The sequence below is a fragment of the Elgaria multicarinata genome, chromosome 5 (genome assembly GCF_023053635.1).
Source record: "Elgaria multicarinata webbii isolate HBS135686 ecotype San Diego chromosome 5, rElgMul1.1.pri, whole genome shotgun sequence".
Classification (NCBI taxonomy): domain Eukaryota; kingdom Metazoa; phylum Chordata; class Lepidosauria; order Squamata; family Anguidae; genus Elgaria; species Elgaria multicarinata.
In genome coordinates this window covers 21,061,255-21,084,545 of record NC_086175.1, presented here as the reverse complement: position 1 = coordinate 21,084,545, position 23,291 = coordinate 21,061,255, and positions in this window count along the sequence as shown.

Here is a 23,291-nt window from a genome sequence, read left to right as displayed (position 1 = left end):
TAGACCCTATTTCCACGGCCCTATTACTTTCACCACTCTTGCTATTATGTAACGAGAAACATTTAGAGGCTCGTTGGTGATCTGGCACAAAGAATGGAAAATAACAAAAACAACAATAAAAAAATGGCATTCCAGTGGTGGCTTGAAAGCTATGTGGAATGCAGACTCCCTCAAACCAAAAGACAGAACCCTTTGGAACAGCGTGTGACGTATGATGGAGTCTAATCATTTATTTCTCTAATGTGTTATGTAAATCCACTCACACTGACTTGTAAAATTAATGCTGGGATTGGAATGGTCTCAAACAGGGCCAGCTCTCAGGGCGTTTTCACACAGGAGGCTTAAAGTGCTTCAGTTGCTTTGTAATGCGAATGTAAAATCGACACTGGCCAGAATGCTTGTTCTAATTACAATTACCTCTCCTCTGCATTCTTTTCCTCAACAAATATCAGATGTTTGAGAGACAGCCTCACATATGAAAGCATTCTAGCATATCTGCTGAAGACAATTTCAAAGTGAACGTGTTTTTGCTACAGAACCACCCTAGGAGCAATACTTAAACATAAACTGAAGATCCAAATGATGAATCCTGGGAGATCTATGATCAAGTCGGTATTGCTGTGCGTCTTGAAATTATTTATTTTATTTATTTATTGCATTTCTATACTGCCCAATAGCCAAAGCTCCCTGGGCAGTTCACAAAAATTATAACCACTCAAAGTATAAAACCACAGTATCAAAACATGATATAAAATACAATATAAAAGCACAACCAGGATAAAATCAGCAGCAGTGCAGAAATACAATTTTGAAACAGGAAAGTTAAAATTAATTTATAGACTTGTAAAATACTGAGAGAATAAAAAGGTCTTCACCTGGCATCTGAAAGAATACAGTGTAGGTGCCAGACGAACCTCCTTAGGGAGCTCATTCCACAGCCGGGGTGCCACAGCAGAGAAGGCCCTCCGCCTGGTAGCCACCTGCCTCACTTCCTTTGGCAGGGGCTCGCGGAAAAGGACCCCTGAGGATGACCTTAGGGGCTGGGCAGGTACATATGGGAGGAGGCGTTCCTTCAGATAGCCTGGCCCCAAGCCATTTAGGGCTTTAAATGTTAATACCAGCACTTTGAATCAGGCCAGGACCTGGACTGGCAGCCAATGAAGTTGGAAGAGGACTGGCATCCTGGTATCTGGGTCTGTTCTGGGCACAGAGCCTAGAGTCATTGTGTGGGTGGAGCATGTGGGTAGTTTCTCGTGGGTTTGGGGTTGGCATTGGGAATGGAAATGAATCGTCTGGGGGTAGAGCTTCACATTCTTGATTAATGGCTCTTTAATCAGGTGTATCTTCTCCTGAACTAGCCCTTTACTTAATCATTTTCTATTCCCTACCTAAATGCTCATTCATTACTTTTATTTCATTATTAAAATTGCGCAGTTGCATTAATTAAATACAAATTAAAAGAAATGAATGAGCATTTGCCCTGCCAGGGGGTGGCAATAACAATAACTAATTAAATGAGTAATGCTATAGCTTGAGTGAAAAGAACAACTAATTCTACTAGTAGTAGCCAAGAAGCAGATGCTGCTTTGAAAGCATGCAAGGAGGAAGCCACTAATTAAAGGGCCAGGAGCTCATAGGAGCTGGAGCTTTGCTGAACAGGGCTTACTTCTGTGTAAACATATGATGATCTTGTCAGTGAAGATGGGCTTTGTGGTATGGTTATGGACAATCAACTGCTCGGTTATGTTTAGAATATATTGTATCATTTATCCTAGAGTAAATATCACATTTTCTTCTGATGTGGGTGTGATGTTCAGCTGCCTTATATGATGTAAATGTAAATATATATACAAAGTTATTGTTTATATTATGTATAAGGTTCAGGAGATAAGTAGGCCTCAAGGTACTTACAATTAGTAGAGGGGGCTTGAATGCCTGAGAGCTGATTGGATGGTGGAGGGGGGAGTGCTTTGATTGGCTGTGAAAGAGTGGGAGGAGCTGGAGAAATGCATCTATATCTATCTATCTATTTATCTATCTATCTATCTAGTTAAGGGAGTGAGAGGGAGAGTGTGTGTGTTAGAATTCTGTCAAGTGAAGGTAGAAGTGGAGTAGAGAGAAGTGGATGATTATATGAGCGAAGTGGATAATTTTAGTATTCTGTAGTGGAACCTTATAAGAAAGGAGTGACAGAAAACAATACACATTGAACCTCGTAACCATACGCATTTGAACTGAGAAAACCATTAAGCTTATACATGCATTTACTTGAGTTAATAAATTCCAATTATATTTACAAACAACTGGTGTGGTCTGTGGAGGTGTCTGAGGAGAAAACAATAAATGGTGGCAGAGGAATGGGACACTGAGGGCTAGGTTTCTGGGCTGTGGAGCCTGAAGAGGAGGCAAGACAGGAGCAGCAGCAGTAGACCTAAACCCTAATTACATGTCATTAGCACAGGGGGGATTGAAGTGGTCCTGGGTGCTCGTGGCGTGGACAGTCCTGTCAAGTGCTTGTGGGTGTCTCAGGTGAAGTTGAGGTGAAACGGGGGCAGGGCATCACAGTGGGCTTTATCCTACAAAAGCTTATTCCATAATACATTTGTTAGTCTTCCCTTGGTAAACAAAAATGAAGAAACTGATATGAACCATTTTGGGGACATTTTTCTACCCCATGTCAAATTCAAATGTACCTTTGGGTAATAAAATATCCCCAACACAAAGCCATATATGTGGTGGCAAGAAAAGGACATGCACTTCTACTTCCTCGTGTCATGGGACATTTTTTTAACCCATTGGGATTTGTTTTTTATCCCATTTCCCAATATTTTCCATTGACTAAATGAAAAAAAAGCACCCCAGTGGCAAATATCAATAGATTTACTGGGATAGTTTTGCCCAGCCTCTGCTTCTTTGATTCATTTATTGTTGGGGGATAAAATTGTGCTCCACACATAACATTGATGGGGATGATACACTGAGCACAAGACTGAGGTTTTGTGGGATATCTTTTATCACAGTGTGAGATCAAGTGTGGTGTAGTGGCTAAAGTGTCAGACTGGGAGTTGGGAGATCTGGGTTCTAGTCCCCACTCAGCCATGGAAGCTCACTAGGTGACTTTGGGCCAGTCACAGACTCTCAGGCCAACCCACCTCACAGGGTTGTTGTGAGGATAAAATGGAGAGGAGGAGAAGGATTATGTACGCTGCCTTGGGTTCCTTGGAGGAAAAAAAGGCAGGATATAAATACAATAATAAATAAATAAATCACAGGCTTTAATACAAAAAGAAAACTCTAAATATTAAGTGGCTGAAATTTTGGGATGTTATTTACTACTGTGTAGATGACAATGTCTAAAAGGACTGTATCTACAACTTGTAGTTCTACATCATGTAAATTCTGCAATAAAAAATGTGCCCAGGGTACGATTCTACCCCCAGCCGTTTGAAGAAGGAGGGCTGTTTTTCTATCTAAAAAGATACCTGGGCATCATTTTCTCACTGACTCACTGACATGGCCATCAAAATTTGTGAAGACGGCTCCAAAACAGGCAGAAATGTGTGATGTGGTGCACACTTAGTCACAAACACCCTGATCACAAGAAAAGTCTGAAAATAGAAAACAGTTGTGTGTCACACGCAAAAATTGCATCATGACATCCACTGCACAATATAAGACATTATTCCACCAAATACCAAACAAAACACTATGTTCTGCACAACCAAGGAGTTTGGAACATCTCCCTTGACAACCTTTAACAATGATTAGTTCAATTATTATTTAATTGGTTTAGATCGTTTTCCAGCTTACATTGTTGATTTGCTTTCTTTCTCTGTTTTGAATGTTTCTTGTAGTTCTTTGTAGCATATTCTGTGTAGTTGTAATGAAAGGGTCTTTTATTATTATTATTATTCCCCTGCACTAAACTCACAACTATTTAGCTTTTTAACTTCCTATGCAGGGATGTAAAATATGTCTCCACGAGTCAACGGTGGCATCATAAATACTCCATTATGGGATATTAATGAAAGGGACTGCCAAGTTACCCATCTCGCTAGCATAGCAAAAGGCCCGTAAAAACAGCAATAAATCAGATGGTCTTAACAGCCAATCTACACTCTTCAACACATAAAAATGTGGCCTTCACCAGATATATGGCTCTAGGTTCTCTAGGTCCACCAGTTTGGTGTCATGTATAATGAAAATAGCCAGGCTAATGACCTTATCAAGTACTACCAACCTTCATTTATATACTAGTTACTCGTCTCTTGAATGCACGGTAGAAATCGTCGGCATCGTAAAGACACATCTGTTAGCTGAGTAATACCATTGGCCATATGCTCCCTGAAAAGATATATGGAATAAGAAGTTGGCAGCGGATGTGATGCGGCAAGATGGCCAGTCAGATGGCATATCTCTACCCCCACCCATTGGTGCTCTGCAGGAAATAGTAATAGTGGTGATATCCAGCACTGCCCCGCTCATTCAAGGCAAGCACTTGTATCGGTTATACTCAATTTGGATCCTCAACAAAGATATCCAGTTAGAACATATTTTATCATTTGTATTATAGTGCTTTTTTGTACTAGAATGCCTGTCGTCAGTGTGAGGGATGGATGTTTGCGCTTCACAGCTTCATACATTGCATTAAAGCCACAGCTCTGGGAAAGTGCAAGGCAGAAGCCATGCCCATCTTCTAATCCCATCGCCTCCTCCTGCTCTGCTCATCCTTAATCTATTTTCTATTCAATCCAAACCTGCCCAGTCCTTAACTTTGGTCCTGTGGGGGCTGTCCAGCCAAAGTTGAGCGAGTTAACATCCCGTTCACCTCAATGCGAGAGACTTGAAGGATGTTCTTCAAAAGTTCAGGCTCTAAGAGTCTTGCAGGAAAGAACAGTCCGTGCAAGGTGAACTCCTGAAGGTATCAGAGAAGTACATAAACCACTGCTTTCTGCTACCAGGAGCTAATGATTGGTCTCTTCTGAGGGCTTTAACAACACATTGCTTTAAATTTGTGATAGTATTTAATGAGTCTGTTTCCCCCCACTAAAGAACAGCTACAGGCCACCCCCATTGAAACCACAGTATACTGGATTGGAACCCATAGGCGTGCGCAAGGGGTGTGCCCAGGCACACCCTAATGTCTCAAGCAATAAGCACTGAGTATTGATCCAGAGGGAGATCCAGTTGTAGTGGGAACAGTCCTCTGGCTACCCAATGGCTGCTCTGCTGCCACCCACCCGCCACAGCACCACATTTTGATCCCAGCAGCAGGGACAAAAAGGGATCACTCTTTTGGGGAGTGATCACTGGGAGCCATGCTTCAAAGAGGTCAGGAGGAGGGCCCCTGTAGGCTAATACTGCCTTGTAACACCCCACCCCACCCCCGGTCTGGCCAGTGTCACCACAAAGCCCCAGCAATGTTGGGACTTGAGGAGTATCTCCTCATTCTCCTCCCCTCACCTGCAACGGCAAGCTGAATGTAGAGTAGGGCACCAGTGTCTACAATGTTTAATAAATAAATGAATAAAAGTAATGTCCTTTATGATTGAGCATTCAATAAATGTTTGCCTTTAAAAAAAATAATCCCTTGGGTGCACACCCTAATGAAATGTGCTGCACACGCCTATGTTGGAACCATAGTATTGGAATCACTGTGTGCGGAGAGGGAATGTTAACCTTTTGCCCTTGCGGTCCTGATGAAAATCCCACCCCCATTGCTATTTGCCATAGCAGGGAAGATACTATTGCTGCCCATACGATCTCCCCTCTTTAATCAGGGCCGGATCTACACTAGTCTTATAACGTTGCTAGTGTCCCTTTCTAACGTGGTTCTCTGTATCGGTTCTCTGTAGCTGTAACGTTACTGCAGGGCACATTGTTAAATCCTTTCGTTGCTGGGTTTGCTCCGCCCACTGCCTGCCTCATTCCTAGCTAGCAGTGCAGGGCAAGTCATAAGCAAACACAAATCCCTCCCTCCCAAAACATCTTACCACAAGTCCCAGGGAATTGTCTGAATGCACAAGAGTCAGCCACTTTGCTGAAGCTAAGCAGGATTGGGTCTGGTCAGAATTTGGATGGAAGACCAAATTGAAAAGTTTTAGCAGCAGCTGCATTTAAGCCCCGCTGGTCATGAGTTTTGGGCTTTGGACCCTTGTTAATTTTCCTGCAGGGAGCTACAGCTCCTTTGCAAAGAGGGGGGAAATGTTTTTTAAAAAATCATAAAAAATCAACCGATGACCCAATTTGATTCAAATTTTAAGGCAGGATGCATGGGAGTACTTCACAATAAAAGCAGATTCTAAGGTGGAAAATCTCTGAGTCCTTTGCATACAATTGTTAGTGATTGCACAGTATAAGGCTGGTGTGATTTATCTGCTGTAGCAGATAAGATAGCAAACGGGGTTAAGGAAGGAGAACAGGAAGTGGGCGGAGCAAACCCAGCAGCTCTGAGAAAGGGAGAGGAAAATTACCGGTAGAACGAGGCACATGAATCTGCAGCCACACGGGAACTAAGAAACAGAACCTGTAAGTATGACTCATTTACAACGTTGGAGACCCAGGGTCACGTGACACTATGCGTCACAGTAACCCATTCAAAACGTTAGAATAACACCAGTGTAGATTCCCACCAGGACTCTTTAATTTTCTCTGCAACTTTAATCAAGATTGCAGCATGGTAAGAGCATGGAAGCCTTCAGTGTGGTGGCCCCCTTTCTTTGGAACTCCCTGCCACTGGAAGTCAGGCAGGTGTCAACACTGCACCTCCTGAAAACAGCTCTATTCCATGGCTGTTTTTAACTTTTCAGCGATGTTTTTTCTTAGCACTCTGTTTATAGAAGTATAATTTTAATATGGGGTTTTAATCTTTGAACATTGTTTTTTAAAAAACTGTTCTGCTTCTTACGGTCTACATATGTTGTAAATAAATAAATAAATGAAACACGTTAAGCTCCCCAACGCTCTCTCAAGCAGTTGCTATTTAAAGAAAACAATAACAGACATGTCAAATGTGATCAAACATTTAATATAACATGTTGTTTGGCCTAAATGATTTCATCTATTGTTGGGGTTAACTTTGTTCAACTCTCAGAGAAGACTGTCATATCTGTCAATTCATCCCAGTGACGATGAAAACAAAAAAATAATAAAACATGCATGAGAAAGATGCAGTTCCAAGAGTGCCGTTTCATATTTTCCGTCAAGAATTTTCAGGAATGATCAAAGCACTTTCTCTCTTGTGTTCTTTTAAGATTCAAGTGTTAGAGGTCTCTATTTTAGTAGAATGAGTTTGTATTACTGTCTATATTATTATTTATTTATATAGCACCATCGATGTACATGGTTAGGGTGACCATATGAAAAGGAGGACAGGGCTCCTGTATCTTTAACAGTTGTATTGAAAAGGAAATTTCAGCAGGTGTCATTTGTATATATGGAGAACCTGGGAAAGTTGCTCTTCATCACAGCAGTTAAAGCTGCAGGTGCCCTGCCCTGTTTTAAATCTGGTCACTCTAGTATAGCTCCTGCAGCTTTAACTGTTGTGATGAAGAGGGACTTTCCCCAGGTTCTCCATATATACAAATGACACCTGCTGAAATTCCCTTTTCTATGCAACTGTTAAAGCTACAGGGGCCCTGTCCTCCTTTTCATATGGTCACCCTATACATGGTGCTGTACATAGTAAAAGAATAAAACAGCAACACCTGGCCACATAGGCTTACATTCTAATAAAATGTAGTAAGGAAAGGAAAGGAACCTCTTGTGCAAGCACTGAGTCATTACTGACTCTTGGAGGGACGCCAGCTTTCGCTGACGTTTTCTTGGCAGGCCTTATAGCGGGGTGGTTTGCCATTGCCTTCCCTGGCCATTATTACTTTCCCCCCAGCTAACTGGGTACTCATTTTACCGACCTCGGGAGGATGGAAGGCTGAGTTGACCCGAGCGGTCTGCCTGAAACCAGTTTCCACTGGGATCGATCTCAGGCCGTGGGGAGAGTTTAAGCAGCAGAAACTGCTGCTTTAATGTAGGGATGTGCTCCGCTTCTAATCAGACCGGCGAATTAGAAGCGGAGCGGGGGGCTTCGCCTGCCCTTAAGGCGGAGGCGAAGAGGATTGGGGGGCCGGCGGAGTGTGACGAAGAGGATCGAAGTGAAGGCGGATCCTTCGCCTCGATCCGGAGCTCTGCCGGAAAGGTAAGTGGGGTTTACCGGGCCCTGCCGCTGTCGCTGTTGCCCATGCAACAGCGGCCCAGACTTCCTGGTTGAACCGCGGACTCAGTTGAAGACACCGATGGACCGCGGACGGAAGCAGGTAAGGCCTCCCTCTCCCTTGGTCCCTTACCGGGCTCTGCCACTGTCGCCGCATGGGCAGCGACGGCGGCAGGACCCGGTAACTCCCCCGCCCTTCTCTCCCTTACTTGCCTCCGTCCGCGGTCTGTCGGCGTCTTCAATTGAGCCTGCGGTTCAATCAGGAAGTCTGGGCCGATGGCGTGATGGTGGCAGGGCCTGGAAACCTCCCGCCCTCCTCTCCCGCCCTTACCTGGCGCCACTCCCCTCCACTGTGAAGCTCCGATTCAGAGCTGGAGCTCCGCAGCGAAGAGGAGCGGAGTATGGACGGAGCGGCGCGGAGCGGAGCAGGCCGACCTGAAATTTTCGGATTGGCCCGCGGGGCGGAGCGGGGGGTCCGTGCACACACCTACTTTAATGCTCTGCGCCACACAAGGCTAAAATGTAGTAAATGTTATAGTAAAAAATAATAATGCCATATTAAAACAATGGAGAAATTACCAGAAGAAGACAAACAGGCAAAACTTGCAATACAGTGCCTTTGGTATCCTGACTAAGCAAGCACTGAACAAATTGATCATTAGAGTTCAGCCCCAAATATATTTTAATGAGACTTGGAATATGAGATGCGATCATAAAGTAAAGATGCCTCTGTACATGTGCCGAATGCTTTTCTCTCAGCACTGATCACATTGTATCATTTCTATGTTTGGTTGGCAACTGCTTTATTTTTTTACTTTTGAAAGCATGTTTGCATTAGGGGTGTGCACGGACCCCCTGCTCCGCTTCTCTTCCAGATCCGCGATTTGCGGATCAGGCCACTTCGCTCTGCCCCCGCTCCGCCTAGGTCCGCTCCGCTCCGCTGCGGAGCTCCGGATCCGGATCGGAGCTCCGTTTCCCCCCCCCATAGGCTTGCATTAAGCTAAAAAAGTATACAATTTTTTTTCTGTTAAAGTTAGAAACCTCAAGTTTGGCACCATGACACATCATGGAGGTATACACACGCACGCCAAGACTCAAGGCAATCCCATCTTCCCCTGATTTTTGGGGAATTTATGAAAATCAGGCACCCCATTCACACCCCTTTCGATTGCTCCGTCAATTTGCATGTTAGAAACCTCAAACTCACCACCATGACAGCTTATCCAGGGATACACACACACACCAAGACTCAAGGCAGTCCCATCATCCCCTGATTTTTGGGGAATTTATGAAAATCGGGCACCCCATTTGCAGACGTGGACTGTTCTCTGACATTTGGACAGATAAAAAAAAGGGAAGTGGGCACACTCACAGATGCCATCTAGACCCACAATCATGCCAAGGTACAAGGCAATCCCATCATCCTCTGTTTTTTGGCGGGGCTTAAACCTGCAGACATCTCAATGGGGCCATTTCAAAGGAAATCCCAAGATGCCATGAATTGGGGAGTAGAGATCATCAACCTAATATGAATCTTCTTCCACACTTGAAAAATGGATTTAGAACTTCCAAAACTCCAAGTGAGCGCAGGAAGGACTTCTCCCCTGAGTCAAAGCCAGACACAAACCATCCCTGCGAGGCGGCAGGGGAGGAGGGAGGGAAGGCAGGCAGGCAGCAGACATTTCTGGGGGCATAAGGAAGTGAGCCAAGGATAAGCCAGTAATGCATATAAAATGGAATAAATAAATAAACGAAGGAGGGGTGGAATTAAGCAGCAGTGTTGCTGAATAAACAACAAGAAGAACTTTTTTGAAAAGGCTATATCTGTCTTTTATTTTATTTATTTATTTATTACATTTTTATACCGCCCATTAGCCGAAGCTCTCTGGGCGGTTCACAAAAATTAAAACCACAAAAAACATCCAACAGGTTAAAAACACAATTACGAAATACAGTATAAAAAGCGCAACCAGGATAAAACCACACAACAAAGTTGATTATAAGATTAAAATACAGAGTTAAAACAGTAAAATTTAAATTTAAGTTAAAATTAAGTGTTAAAATACTGAGTGAATAAAAAGGTCTTCAGCTTTTTACCAATAAGAGGGGGACGTGCCCAGGAGAGGGGGAATCATCGGCCAATTTAACTGGTCCGGTCTAAGAACCAGTCTTTTAAGAAGCAAAGCTCTCACTTCAACTCGTGAAAGGCACTGCTTCACCACGCTAGAGGAGGCCTCTGACCCAGTCTTAAGAAGCAACGCTCTCACTTCAACTCATGATAGGCATTGCTCCACCGGGTTACTCTCTTTGGAGGGCTCTGATGGCCCTCCAAGTACAGGAGAGAGTGAGGGCATGTCCACATGGCATGCCCTAGGGGAGCTCATCCCCTTGCACCACATCTTTTCAGTAGTCCCCCAAAGTTAGGGTGAGTAGCAGTGCTCTCTTATTATTGGCTTAGTATATGATTTCAGGTTGTGTTTGTGCATTTGGTGGGGCTACTGTTTTAAAAAACACTGGGAAAAGTCCGTTCAGAAAAAGAAAGAGAAGTTCCCAGAATCCCAAGTTACCTGTTTTGCCTATCCCCTCCTCCAACTTTGGGATCATGTGATCATGACCGGGAGTTGACTCTGCCCCTCAGCCCTTCGGAAAAGGTATTTTTCCTGCCGGTTTTTAAAAAAATTCTAGCAAGCGAACTGCACCACGCAGAGAGCTGAGAGTAGGCTCAAGATGACCCCCAGCCATGACTCTCTAAGCACAAGAAGTTTCAGAAAGATAGCTTCAAAAACAACACAGTTATCCCCTTTTCTTTTCCGCAATGCAATCCTATGGGCGAAATGTTTCAAAATGGCGATCGGATCGGTCCGCGGAAAGAGAAGCGCTCCAAAAATGGGCGCTTCTCTTCGCCTTGCTTCTAGGGGTCCGTGGTCCGCTTCTACTCCGCCTCTGGGCAAGGCAGAGCAGGCCAATTCGCTCCTGCTTCTACATTTCTAATCGGAGCGGAGCACATGCCTAGTTTGCATCCTCTGTTTTGAGACTGTTTGCCCATAGGATCCAAAGCATAGAGAGAGAGAGAATAGCTTTCATGCCTGCTGTTTCCAGAAATAGATAGATTTTACAGTACCATAGAGAATACATTACCGCAGGGCTTTTATCATCTCCAGGCAAATAGAAGAATAAAAGTTAAATCATGAATTCATTTCATAATGAAATTATATCATCTGCTAGAGCTTTAGAAAAATAATTGCCTTGAGTGCAGTCAAATATGCACTAAAAGACATATTTCAACAGAAAAGGAAGAAACGTTTTCTAACTATACCATGTAATCCTATCTACCAAGAAGAGTTTCCTCATTGCTAAATCTTTCAACTGCTATGGCTCCTCTTCGTAATGGTCCCACTTTATGTGGATTTACTAGGAAATCCTACAGAAGATTTTCTAAGTGATCGTGCCGCCCAGCATGGTTTGATACTTACATTTCTCACCACGGCGTCAATTAATTGCATTTCCTCATCACAGAGGAGACCAAAATTATTTTTTACGTGATCAGATTATTTGGGGGCAATCTTGTGAATAGTTCGGCCCGGGGCAGGCTGATGGAAGGTTGTGGATCACTTAATGCCTACTCGTTGCTGGCATTCTTGCAAGGAATGCTGGATCAGATGGCTCTTGATTTGATGACCCAACAAAGCCCTTCATGTGCAAGAGCATTCACATGCATGGGTGCCCACAGGATCACTGAAAACAGAAGCCTTGTTCAGACCTTCCTTCCACACATGTACTGAACATACAGAGAGAGATGTGGGATTGCACTCACTGGCCCTGGCCTTCAAGCATACAGCAGGGCAGAAGATTCGAAATGACTTGTACCTGTGTACCACTGTGCACACTAGTGCTCTGCACCGCCTAGGAGTGGAACCCCAAATCTGGATCAGCACCGGATCAGACTGAGGTGGTCTGCAGCAGATCAGGCCAGGCCTGAGGCACTTCGGACCACTTCAGCCCAATCTAGTGTGATGGTAAGCCGCTGTCCCCAGCTGCCTGCAAGACTTTTGCAATCCTGCACCTGCACATCCTTAGTGAGGGACGCCATTTTAAAGGAAGATGGGAGCTCTGTAGTTTCCTACATCTAAGATTGCAAACTACAGAAATGGCCATTTATGGCTGCTGTAGTTTGTGACCTTAGATGTAGGAAGCTGCTTCCTTTAAAATGGTGGCTGTCATTGAGGACACACAGCTGCAGGATGACTCAGTTAAGTCTGGCAGGCAGGCAAGAGCAGCAGCTCCAGGTTTGGGGGTGAGCAGGGAGGGGGAGGGAATCCAGTGGAATCCAGTCAGCCTCATGCTGGCTTTCCCAGGTGCTCACTGAGCAGCTGCACAGTGGGCTCTTAGAAACTCTCGATGGCTGATCCACTTCAAGGTGTCTGGATCTTGATTTGGATCCAAATCCAAAGCGGGTCGGCCTGAGCCCGAAGCACCCCAAATCGAATCAAGGCTAATCTGGAAGCTCCAAATTGGCCTCCAGAATGAATTGGGGCAGGGCTGTGCACAGCCCTAGTATACACATGGGCTTTTCCACATGATCAGGAACCACGTGTAACCATCATATGGAATAGCAGCTCCACAGGCATGGAAGCTCCTTCTCAACACAGAAGGTTGGCTTGCGGGGAGGGAGAGGAGGTATCAGGTTATCACACTCCCTCTGCAGACATCCTGTAGAAGGAGGATCTGATCAGAGCTATATTACTTAAGCATTAACTATTAAGAGATTCCATGGCCCTTTCTACACCTAAGGGTTATCCCAGGAAAATGGAGGGATCATCCCTGACTGCTCCCAGGATCCCCTGGGTGGCATTTGGATGCACAGGAACAATCCAGGGATGATCCTGGAAAAAAGGCATATGTAGAAATGGCCCAAGTATACTTTGTAAATTTGTAACACATTGGTTGGCTATGGAGACATTTGGTTCTTTCTTTCTTTCCTTCTTTCTTTTTTACAAAAGCCTGCCCCTGAGTAAGTCTGTTAAACTATTCTCCTCCCCAACTTCCTCCTGCAAACTCTAAAGAGCTTTTCAAGACTCCAGTTTGTGGCTCACTGAAGCTCTGAACTGAAGCACTCCACTTAGGGGCTGGGGACGCACTACAACATTTTCTTGAAGGGCTCCACTTGTCTTTTCAGAATCTCAGGATGGTTTCAATGTAGGTGAAGCTGTGTCCTTCGCCTTCTCATTTCTGGTGAATTAAAAAAGGAGCATAGCATCAGGAACAGTGCTTCCCCCACCCCCCTCTCCAGTCAACAAAGCGAGGCTTAGCTGAAAAATAAAGTGATCAAAGTAGGTGCTGGATTGCTTTCTCTTCTGATGGATTCTGCCTGACACAAGTTGGAACATATGTGTACCCTACGCAGTACATATCTATCAAGCTTATTTATATTTATTTATTTATTACATTTATATACCACCCCATAGCCAAAGCTCTCTGGGCAGTTTACAAAGGTTAAAAGCAGTGAACATTAAAAACAAATATAAAAATTAAAACCATCAAAAGCGTAAAAACAACAATATCCATTTAAAACAACTATGTTAGGGTCAGTTAAAAACTCAGCAAAACTCAGCTTGATCTTCCATGTGCTCCTTATTCGAGTCACAAGGAGTGTCCTGGAAAACTCCCCAATAAAGCATAGCCGTCGTTGATTACAGTTTTACATCATTCACATAGTAAATCAGTCAACATTTTCCCACTCATTCATCGTTCACAGCAGCTTAGCTCCTAATAAACCATGAAAACATAATTGTTTTTGCATGCTTCTTCATTGCTGAACCTATTTCCAGGGCTGCTGTTGTAATGTGTGAAGTGAATAAGTTGGCATGTTTCATTTGGTCCCCTGTTTTCTTGAAGCTGGGGGACCATGGAGACGTGGTGGTGGTGGTGGTAATACCAAGAAGATGAGTGAGTTCATCAGTAGGTGGGCTTTGGACTCAAGTAAGCACTGTTCAGCTTCTCACACTAGAATCAATCAATCCTGAACTCAGTCCTACTGTTACTATCACTTAGGCCTTAGCTAAACCTAAGGATTATCCCAAGCAAATGGAGGGGTCATCCCTGCCTGCGCCCGGTATCCCCTGTGTGTCATTTGGATGTACAGGGATGATCCTGGGACGATCCCAGGATATAGGCCTGGGGGGAATCCGCACGTCGTACCAAGACCGCTTCTAAGCGACCCCAGTGCGACGTGAAAGCGATCGTGTAACTTGCCTTTGGAAGAGCTGAGGAAGAGGCGTCCTTGCCGCCGCCACCCACAGACCTCCTCGCGGGCTGGGACGGAAAGCTCGGGGGAAGAAGGCGGGGTGGAGAGCTCCACCCCACCTTCTTCAGCCAAGCTCTCCTTGCTGGCCGGCGAGGAGGTCTGTGGGTGGCGGTGGCGGTGGCAAGGACGCCTCTTCCTCAGCTCTTCCAAAGGCAAGTTACATGATCGCTTTCACGTCGCACTGGGGTTGCTTAGAAGCGGTCTCAGTACGACGTGCGGATTTCCCCCTGGTCTAACTATGGGCTACATGTCTGTATCTTCATTTGTTTTTACCACCTCAACACCTCCATGTTTCCTGAAGCATGTGCTCTACCACTCAGCTATGGTCCTTCCCCAAGTTCAAATGTTGGAGTGGTATAAGAGTCTCAAAAAAGAGGATTAAAAGGCTGGTTCTTGGATAAATTCAAGATTTAACAGCAAAAAAGCAGTGTGAGTTAAAAGCATTGCTTGTGATTTTTTAAAAACTCATCTTAATGGTACTAATGCTGCCTATAGCGTTCAGTTGTCCTTTCTTTAAGCAAAGGATTGGCGGTCTTTGACATATTCTAATAGTAACTTAGGGCACAATCCTATGCCTGTTTAGACACAAAACATCCCACAATCCCTAGCATTTCCCAGCCAGTTGTTGGCTATACTGGCTGGGGAATAATGGGAGTTGCAATCCAGCACATCTGGAGGGCACCAAATTGGGGAAGGATGAGTTAGAGCCTAGGCTAGGGCAAGACTCGCTCCTGCATGTTCTTAGAGCCTGAAGTGACTATGGCCACAGCTAGACCTAAGGTTTATCCTGGGATCATCCAGGTTTTGCCCCTGCCTGAGCACTGGATCCCCTGTGTCACCTAGATGAACAGGTCTGACCCCTGTACGATCCAGGGATAAACCTTAGGTTTAGCTATGGCCTATGTTATGAATTAATCGGCAGAATAAATTGACCTTCAGTATTCCATGACCGGGTAAATGGCCATGCAAAGACCACCATGTTATATTAGTAGGATCAAAATGAAATCTTCTTGGTGCAATGCAGTGTGGAGCTTTTATTTTTTTATTTTTTTTTAACACTTTCATAAGCATGTCAAGATGCTAATGGAGGACTTCACGTTGATTAACCTCCAATTTGTTATTTAACATGTCAAATAACAAAGCCATAAACACTTTACTACTCAATAGTTGACCAACTCTGGTTTCTGTTTTTCATTTGACATGGATTGTGTTTTGATTAAAAGAGGTAGATTTGTGCATGATTTTATCCTGAGTTTTGATAATAAAGCAATGTTGATGTATGACTGGTTACTGGTAAAATGAATTTGTTAACATTTCAGATAAATGAATAATGCACTATGCCTGTTGGATGTACAATATTCTCTGGTCGTGTTGCATCAATTAATTAATATTTTCATTTATTTTATGTCACTGGGGATGTAAATTAGGCTGATATCAGTTAGTCAATGTCAAGTACATGTACTATTACTGTTCTCTTGTAAAGTTCTCGGCTGGAGAAATGAAAGATTTAAAATAAGACTTGTGGAGGTAGGCGTGATGCCTTAAGATTTGCTGGAACTGAAAGAATCACCAGCGTAAAAGCTTGTAGACTTAAGATAAGTCCCAGATGTCCCACACTTCTACAGCCTAATCCAAACACTACCTCACTTTGACTCACTATGTTAAAATGTGACATGTTGCATTCACAGCTATTAATTTCCCCCAATACTTTAACATTCTAGAAAACCCATGCATTAAATCTATTTTAAATCAGTGTAGTATGTTGTCACTTGTGTAGAATGTTACAAGTCTTTCTATAATATACTGTTTGCTTTTTTAAAACTTCACCAGAAAATGTTTACATTAATGCTTAAACTAAGTAGAAATTTGTGAAACCTTCTTAAGAAATGTTGATCTTCAGAATTCCTGCTGATCATAAGAACATAAGAAGAGCCCTACTGAATCAGAACAAGGGTCCATCTAGCCCAGCATTCTGTTCACACAGTAGCCAACAAGCTGTTGACCAGAGACCCACACACAGGGCATGAGTGCAACAGCACCCTCACACCCATGTTCCCCAGAAACTGGTGTGCATAGGCTTACTGCCTCTGATACTCAAGATAGCACATAGCCTAGGCTGACCATATGAAAAGGAGGACAGGGCTCCTGTATCTTTTACAGTTGTATTGAAAAGGGAATTTCAGCAGGTGTCATTCGTATATATGGAAAACCTGGTGAAATTTCCTCTTCATCACAGCAGTTAAAGCTGCAGGTGCCCTGCCCTCTTTTAAATCTGGTCATTCTAGTATAGCTCCTGCAGCTTTAACTGTGGCGATGAAGAGCAAATTTCACCAGGTTCTCCATATATACAAATGATACCTGCTGAAATTCTATTTTCTATGCAACTGTTAAAGATACAGGAGCCCTGTCCTCCTTTTCATATGGTCACCCTAACATAGCCATCAGGACTAGTAGCCATTGATAGCCTTCTCCTCCAAAAAATTATCCGACCCCCTTTTAAAGCCGTCCAAATTGGTGGCCATAACTACGTCTTATGGTAGCAAATTCCACAGTTTAACTATGTGCTGTGTGAAGAAATACTTTCTTTTATCTGTCCGGAATCTCCCACCAATCAGCTTCATAGGATGACCGCAGGTTCTGTATTTTGAGAGAGGGAGAAAAATATCTCCCTATCCACATTCTCCACACCATGCATAATTTTCTACACCTGTATCAAAGCAGTCCCTACATATTTGCCTTAAATTATGCTTTTGGTGAAGCCTGTGCAGCTTATGATCTTGTCCCCAAATCCTTGTACTTCTAGGCCACTTCATCTCCCCCTGCTGAAATTCTGTTGTGTCTTTCTTTTCATTATCTGCCTGCAGCCTGACATCACATGGAACCTGCCTCCCTAAATCATCATGGGACGAAGAGACTAGACTTCTTTCATTCTTTGGCTGATATGCCAGCTGCGCCCCTTCCTAGAGTTAGAAGACCTAAAGACGGTAGTGCACGCGCTGGTAACTTTGAGGCTTGACTTCTGCAATGCGCTCTACATAGGGCTACCTTTGTGCCTAGTCTGGAAACTTCAACTAGTTCAAAAATGGCAGCCAGGCTGGTCAGTGGTACACCTAGGGGTGACCACATTACACCAGTTTTAAAATCTCTTCACTGGCTGCCAATTAGTTTCCAGGTGAAGTATAAAGTGTTGGTTATTTATTTATTTATTTATTACATTTTTATACTGCACAATAGCCGAAGCTCTCTGGGCGGTTCACAAAAATTAAAACCATAATAAAACAACCAACATGTTAAAAGCACAAATACAAAATACAGTATAAAAAGAACAACCAGGATAGCCTGACTATCATCTTTAAAGCCCTACATAGTTTGGGTCCAGGTTTCCTGCAGGATCGCCTTCTCCCATACAATCTGCCCCGCACACTCAGGTCCTCTGGGAAGGGTTTACTCCAGTCAGTAAAAACTAGATTGACAACTGTTACCGAGAGGACCTTCTCTTCTGCTGCTCCCAGACTGTGGAATGGCTGTCGGAGGAGACTCGTCAACTTGACAGTCTATTAGCATTCAAGAAATCTATCAAGACTAATCTCTTCTGGCAGTCCTATCCAGGGGAATGTTGGGATGTTTCTAGAATGTTTTTAGGATGTTTTAATAATGTATACTATGTTTTAAATTCAGTTTTATGTATTTTATACTTATTGTTGTTCCTCATCTCAATCCAAATGGAGAGGTGGGTAAGAAATAATTTTATTATTATTATTATTATTATTATTATTATTATTATTATTATTATTCTGTATTGAGCTCTCTGTCATGTAGATGTCCTTCTATATGACATCGCTCGCTATTACCTCTCCCAACTTCTAGTATTATATGTGTAATAAATCCCAAGATGCTAAGTCTTCCCCAATGAGTCTTTGGCCTAGTTCTCACTGCCTCAAGAGTACCACTTGGACTGCAGATGGACACTCACTTGAGTGATGAATGCTCCCTCTCAGAGAAGAACTACAACAAAAACAATAAAAATCCTAAGTGCAGGAATCCTTCTGTAAGTTAGAAACCTTTTCTGACTTCCGGTTTTGTACATGCAGGGATTAAACAAAAAAAGTATTAAGCAGTTGATCATATGCCTCCTTCTGCAACATGATGACGTACAGTCCAATTTGCCACTTCAGTGAGGCTTTTGTTTTTGAACATAGCAGGGAATCAGCTCTGATAGGCCTTCAATGTTAGTTCTCTTCAGGCATTTTAAATCCACATTATTTCTACACAGAAGGTGGAAGCATGAATGAACATGGTTGCTCTCCCCACTCCGTTGTTGTCCTTGTTGCCCTCCACATATAGAGGGCAACTGTCTGAAACAGAGCCTCCATGGATAGAGGAACTCTCTGCTACAGATATCACCCTCAACACATGGAGTAGGATGGCAATGGTGGTGACACGGTGTCAGGGCCACCCAGAGGAATCTGGGGCCTGGGGCAATGGATTTGGGTCTCTCTCTCTCTCTCTCTCTCTCTCTCTCTCTCACACACACACACACACACACACACACACACGGCTTGTTGGGGAACCAGATTTGCACATATACGTTTGCATATGCTAAAGCTATGCAAATTAATGTCCTCTTTTTTGGTGATGCATTTACTCTTTTTTTGGCAATGAGTAACTGGCCACCCTAGTTGAGTTGCCCTATAATAGAGATCCCACTTTGGACTAGTGAGGCTGGCTACATCCCCATTGTCCTATCATCCAACCTGATTTGACCAAAGGATGGGAGAGAAAGGAAGCTCAAGAACAGCTGCTGTTCAGCTCTAACGATAACGTATCTGTGTGTACCTTTGTGAGGAGATCAGTCATGGACATAGGAGGCCCTCTGCTGCAGACAGTCAACCTACATGGAGGAGGATGAGAACCAGTGCTAGTGGGCTCATCTCTGCTTCCACTTCTTGTGTGAAGAGTTTGCAGACCACTGCATTACAGCAACTGTCTTCTATTCCTCTTCTAATGCTAGTGTTAGGTTACTGAGCAAGTCTACAGATGCTTTCGTGCAGCAGGAGGCTGTATAAAGCTGTACAGAAGAATCTTCACGCTTGTGGAACAAATTACTAGGATGGATGTGGGTGTCAACACAGACCACGAAACAGAATATATTCCAAAGGGTCTGCATTCAAAATGTTTGTGAAACCTGGTGGTAACCAGGCCTTCTTCAACTTGGAACCCCAGTTGGACTGCATGAAAGCCAGTATGGTTTAGTGGCTAAAATGTTGGACTAGGAGTCAGGAGATCTGGGTTCTAGTCCCCACATGGTCATGGAAACCCACTGGGTGACTTTGGGTCAGTCACGGACTCTCAGCCCATCTGACCTCACAGGGTTGTTGTTGTCAGGATAAAATGGAGAGGAGGAAGATTATGTACACAGCCTTGGGTTCCTTGGAGGAAGAAAGGCAGGAGGTAAATGCAGTAATAAATAAAAATGAATAAATAAATAAAACTCCTACGTTTCCCAGCCATTGGCATGTTGCATCCCAACACAACTTGAGGGTGCCAGGTTGGGGAAGCCTGTTGTAATGTATGGTTTAAAAAAAAGTTTGACATCCTAATGAGGATGATTATCACTGCACACATGATGAGTCCAATTTAACATCTTTCAAAAGAAAAACATATGCTCTGGAGTAGTTTTTCCGAAGTCAATGGGATTACTTAGACATATTTCCATTACGATAGCCATACTATTTCAGAGGCAGTGTTAACAAGAGATATGATGCTTTTATTTCAGGAATTATGTTTGATGACTCCTCATTATAATATATGCAAATCGTCATTTGTATCCTTTCTGATCTTTGCCAGCATTTCATAGTAAATGAATCTATTCTGATTTTACTCGTGTTTGTTTAGTTCATTTAATTAGTCTTTGTGAAAATGAAAGCAGAACTCTAACAAACTAACTTAGCAAGCCCCTGGAGTTTTACATTCATCAGTCATCCAATCAAGTAACGTGCCCTTCTGCATGTGATTCATTATCAGCCAACTGCAGGCTACATAATTAACATGTATAATGCAGATTAAACAAATCCAGACATTTGCTTCACTGTTTGACGTGGTACTTTGTGAAGTGTCAGCACATGGCAATTAATTTTGTGACATTTTCATTTGTTTCATTGTCAGCCTTGTCAACTCAGTGGGTTATAAAAATTAAATGAAGTTGCCATCTGAATTCCATAGAGCAAAATTTGTGGATTTGGTTGGGAAAACTTGGTCTTTGGATTTATGCCATTCAAATGGATTAAGTTCATTGAACTGTATGTTGTCCTTGAATATTCATTGCAGCTCTTAGTAGAAGTTAGTTGGTTAAAAGACATCTATCTATCTATCTGTCACATGCTAGTGTGACCAAGAAATAAAACCCTGGATAAGCCTGGATTCAACTAGAGAGTGCAGGTTAGTGCCCATTCTAATTGTACCTCAAGCTACACCTCTTACATTCTGCAGTATCTAATATATATATATATATATATATATATATATATATATATATTCAGAGCTGGGAGTTAGTTGGTCATGTCTTTTTCACTGCCTTCCTGCTAACCAATTCTGGAAAGCTCTTGGCATGCAGATTCCATGAATAACGATGCTTTTCACTATAATTCAAAGTCATGAGTTTATTTATGTCCATAAAGCTTCTTCTTTTTTTTTAAGAATTAGGATAAGTTTTTATGACAATGTATTATAAAGTTTTATTTTAAATATAAAAATATCAACAATTAAACATCATTAACTGCAAAGTGGAGCAAAATGAAATATGAACATCAAAAATTCTCTGTACACCTTTAGGTGCAGGCCAAAGTACACTGGTATGACAATAACATATGGCCTGTAAGCAAATCATGAAGAGATTAAGAGACACCTACAGTTCAAAGTAACCCATTCAAAGTTTAGATATTGCTCAGAAAGAAAGTCTCTAGTGTTAAATTTAACAAAATAACATTTAAAAGTGTCTGTAAGCCTTTATAAACATAGGTGCAGGCCAAAGTACAATAATATGCCACTAACATACAGCCTGTAAACAAATCAGGGACAGAATGTGGACCAAATTGCCTTCACCTGTCTTCTGCCATAGACAACTCTTCATTGCCATGAGTTGTGTGTACTCAGTGGCAAACCTCAAGCTTCTGATGGACCAGAACAAGGATGGTACAGTGGCCACCCTGGAGTTTACATCAAGAACATTGTATTTAAGTAAGTTTTGTAAAGATAAAAGATGTAACCCTTTGAATGTTTCAGAAAACACGGTTAAGTTAAACCTTTCGTTAGGTTTGATTTTTCTCCATGAACTATGGTCGTGGGTAAGCAAATAGTAAGAAACTATACCATTCACCCCATTGTGGGGGAAAAAAACTTTTGTGGAATGGATCTCACAACATGCTAAGTCATGGTTCACAACACATGCTAAGCCATAATGTTTAGCTCAAAAAGCTTAATGTGTCATTTGAACAAGGTACTTGAATAATATAATCACAGAATTGGAAGTGTCTTCAAAGGTCATCTAGTCCAGCCTATGATACAGGAAATTCAATACCATGGTATCCCTCATCATAGGTAGCTACCAAGATCCTGCTTAAAAACCTCTGAGAGTTTATACCTTTCCCAAGTTAAACAGCTTGTACTATGAAGTTCTTCCTATGTTTAGTCTAAATCCCTTTTGTTGGAATTTGAACTCATTGGTTGCATCCTCTGGAGCAACAGAAAACAAATTTACTCCATCAACTACTAGATGATAGCACGTTAAGTATTTGAAGATGGCTATTGCATTACCTCTTTGTCAAGCTAAACACACCCAATTCCTTCAATGTTCCTCATAGGATCTGATCTCACCATCTTCATTCTTAAACTGACTGGACACAGTACCTCAGGTGAGGTTTGATTAAAGCAGAATACAGTGATGTCATGATTTGGAAACTATACGTCTGCTAATGCAACCTAGAATTGCATTTCCCTTTTTAGTTGCCACATTGCATTGCTGACTCATGTTAAGTTTGTAGTGTATTAAAACTCCTAGATCCTTTTCATATGTACTATTGTCAAGTCAGTTGTTACTCACCCTGTATTTGTGCAACTGATTCTTCCTACCTAAATGCAGACCTTTACATTTATCTCTGCTGAAATGTTTTTTGTTAGCTTTGGCCCGGTTCTCCAACCTGTCAAGATCATCTTGACTCCTGGTTCTGTCTTCTACGTTAACCCACCCAGTTGGTGTTTGTCTGAAAATCTGATGAACATCCCCTCAACTACATCCAAGTCATTTATAAAGATGTTGAACACTGTGCCTGGAGCGGGACCCCACTTGTTACTTCTCTCCAGCTTAATGAGAAGCTGTGGTTGACCCTCTTTGGGTATGGTCCATCAACCAACTACAACAAATCCATCTAACAGTAGCATCATCTAGCCCACATTTAGCAGTTTGCCAACAGGCGTATCACCTGTCATCATCATGGGAATCCTGCTGCTATTGCCATAAAACTCAGTTCTTTCCATGGTGTTATTTTATTGAAACTTTATCATGCTCAGGAAATGTATGATGTAATGTTATTTCCCCTCTTGTCATAGCCTTCCAGTTTCAGACTGTCAGCGTATTTTGAAGGAGGGTATTCAAAGAGCCCTGTAAATCTATCTATCTATCTATCTATCTATCTATCTATCTATCTATGATGCAACTCAATGTAACAAAACCCAATAGCTCCTTCACAGTTGCAAAGCAACCAGAAGTGGTAATTAGCACTA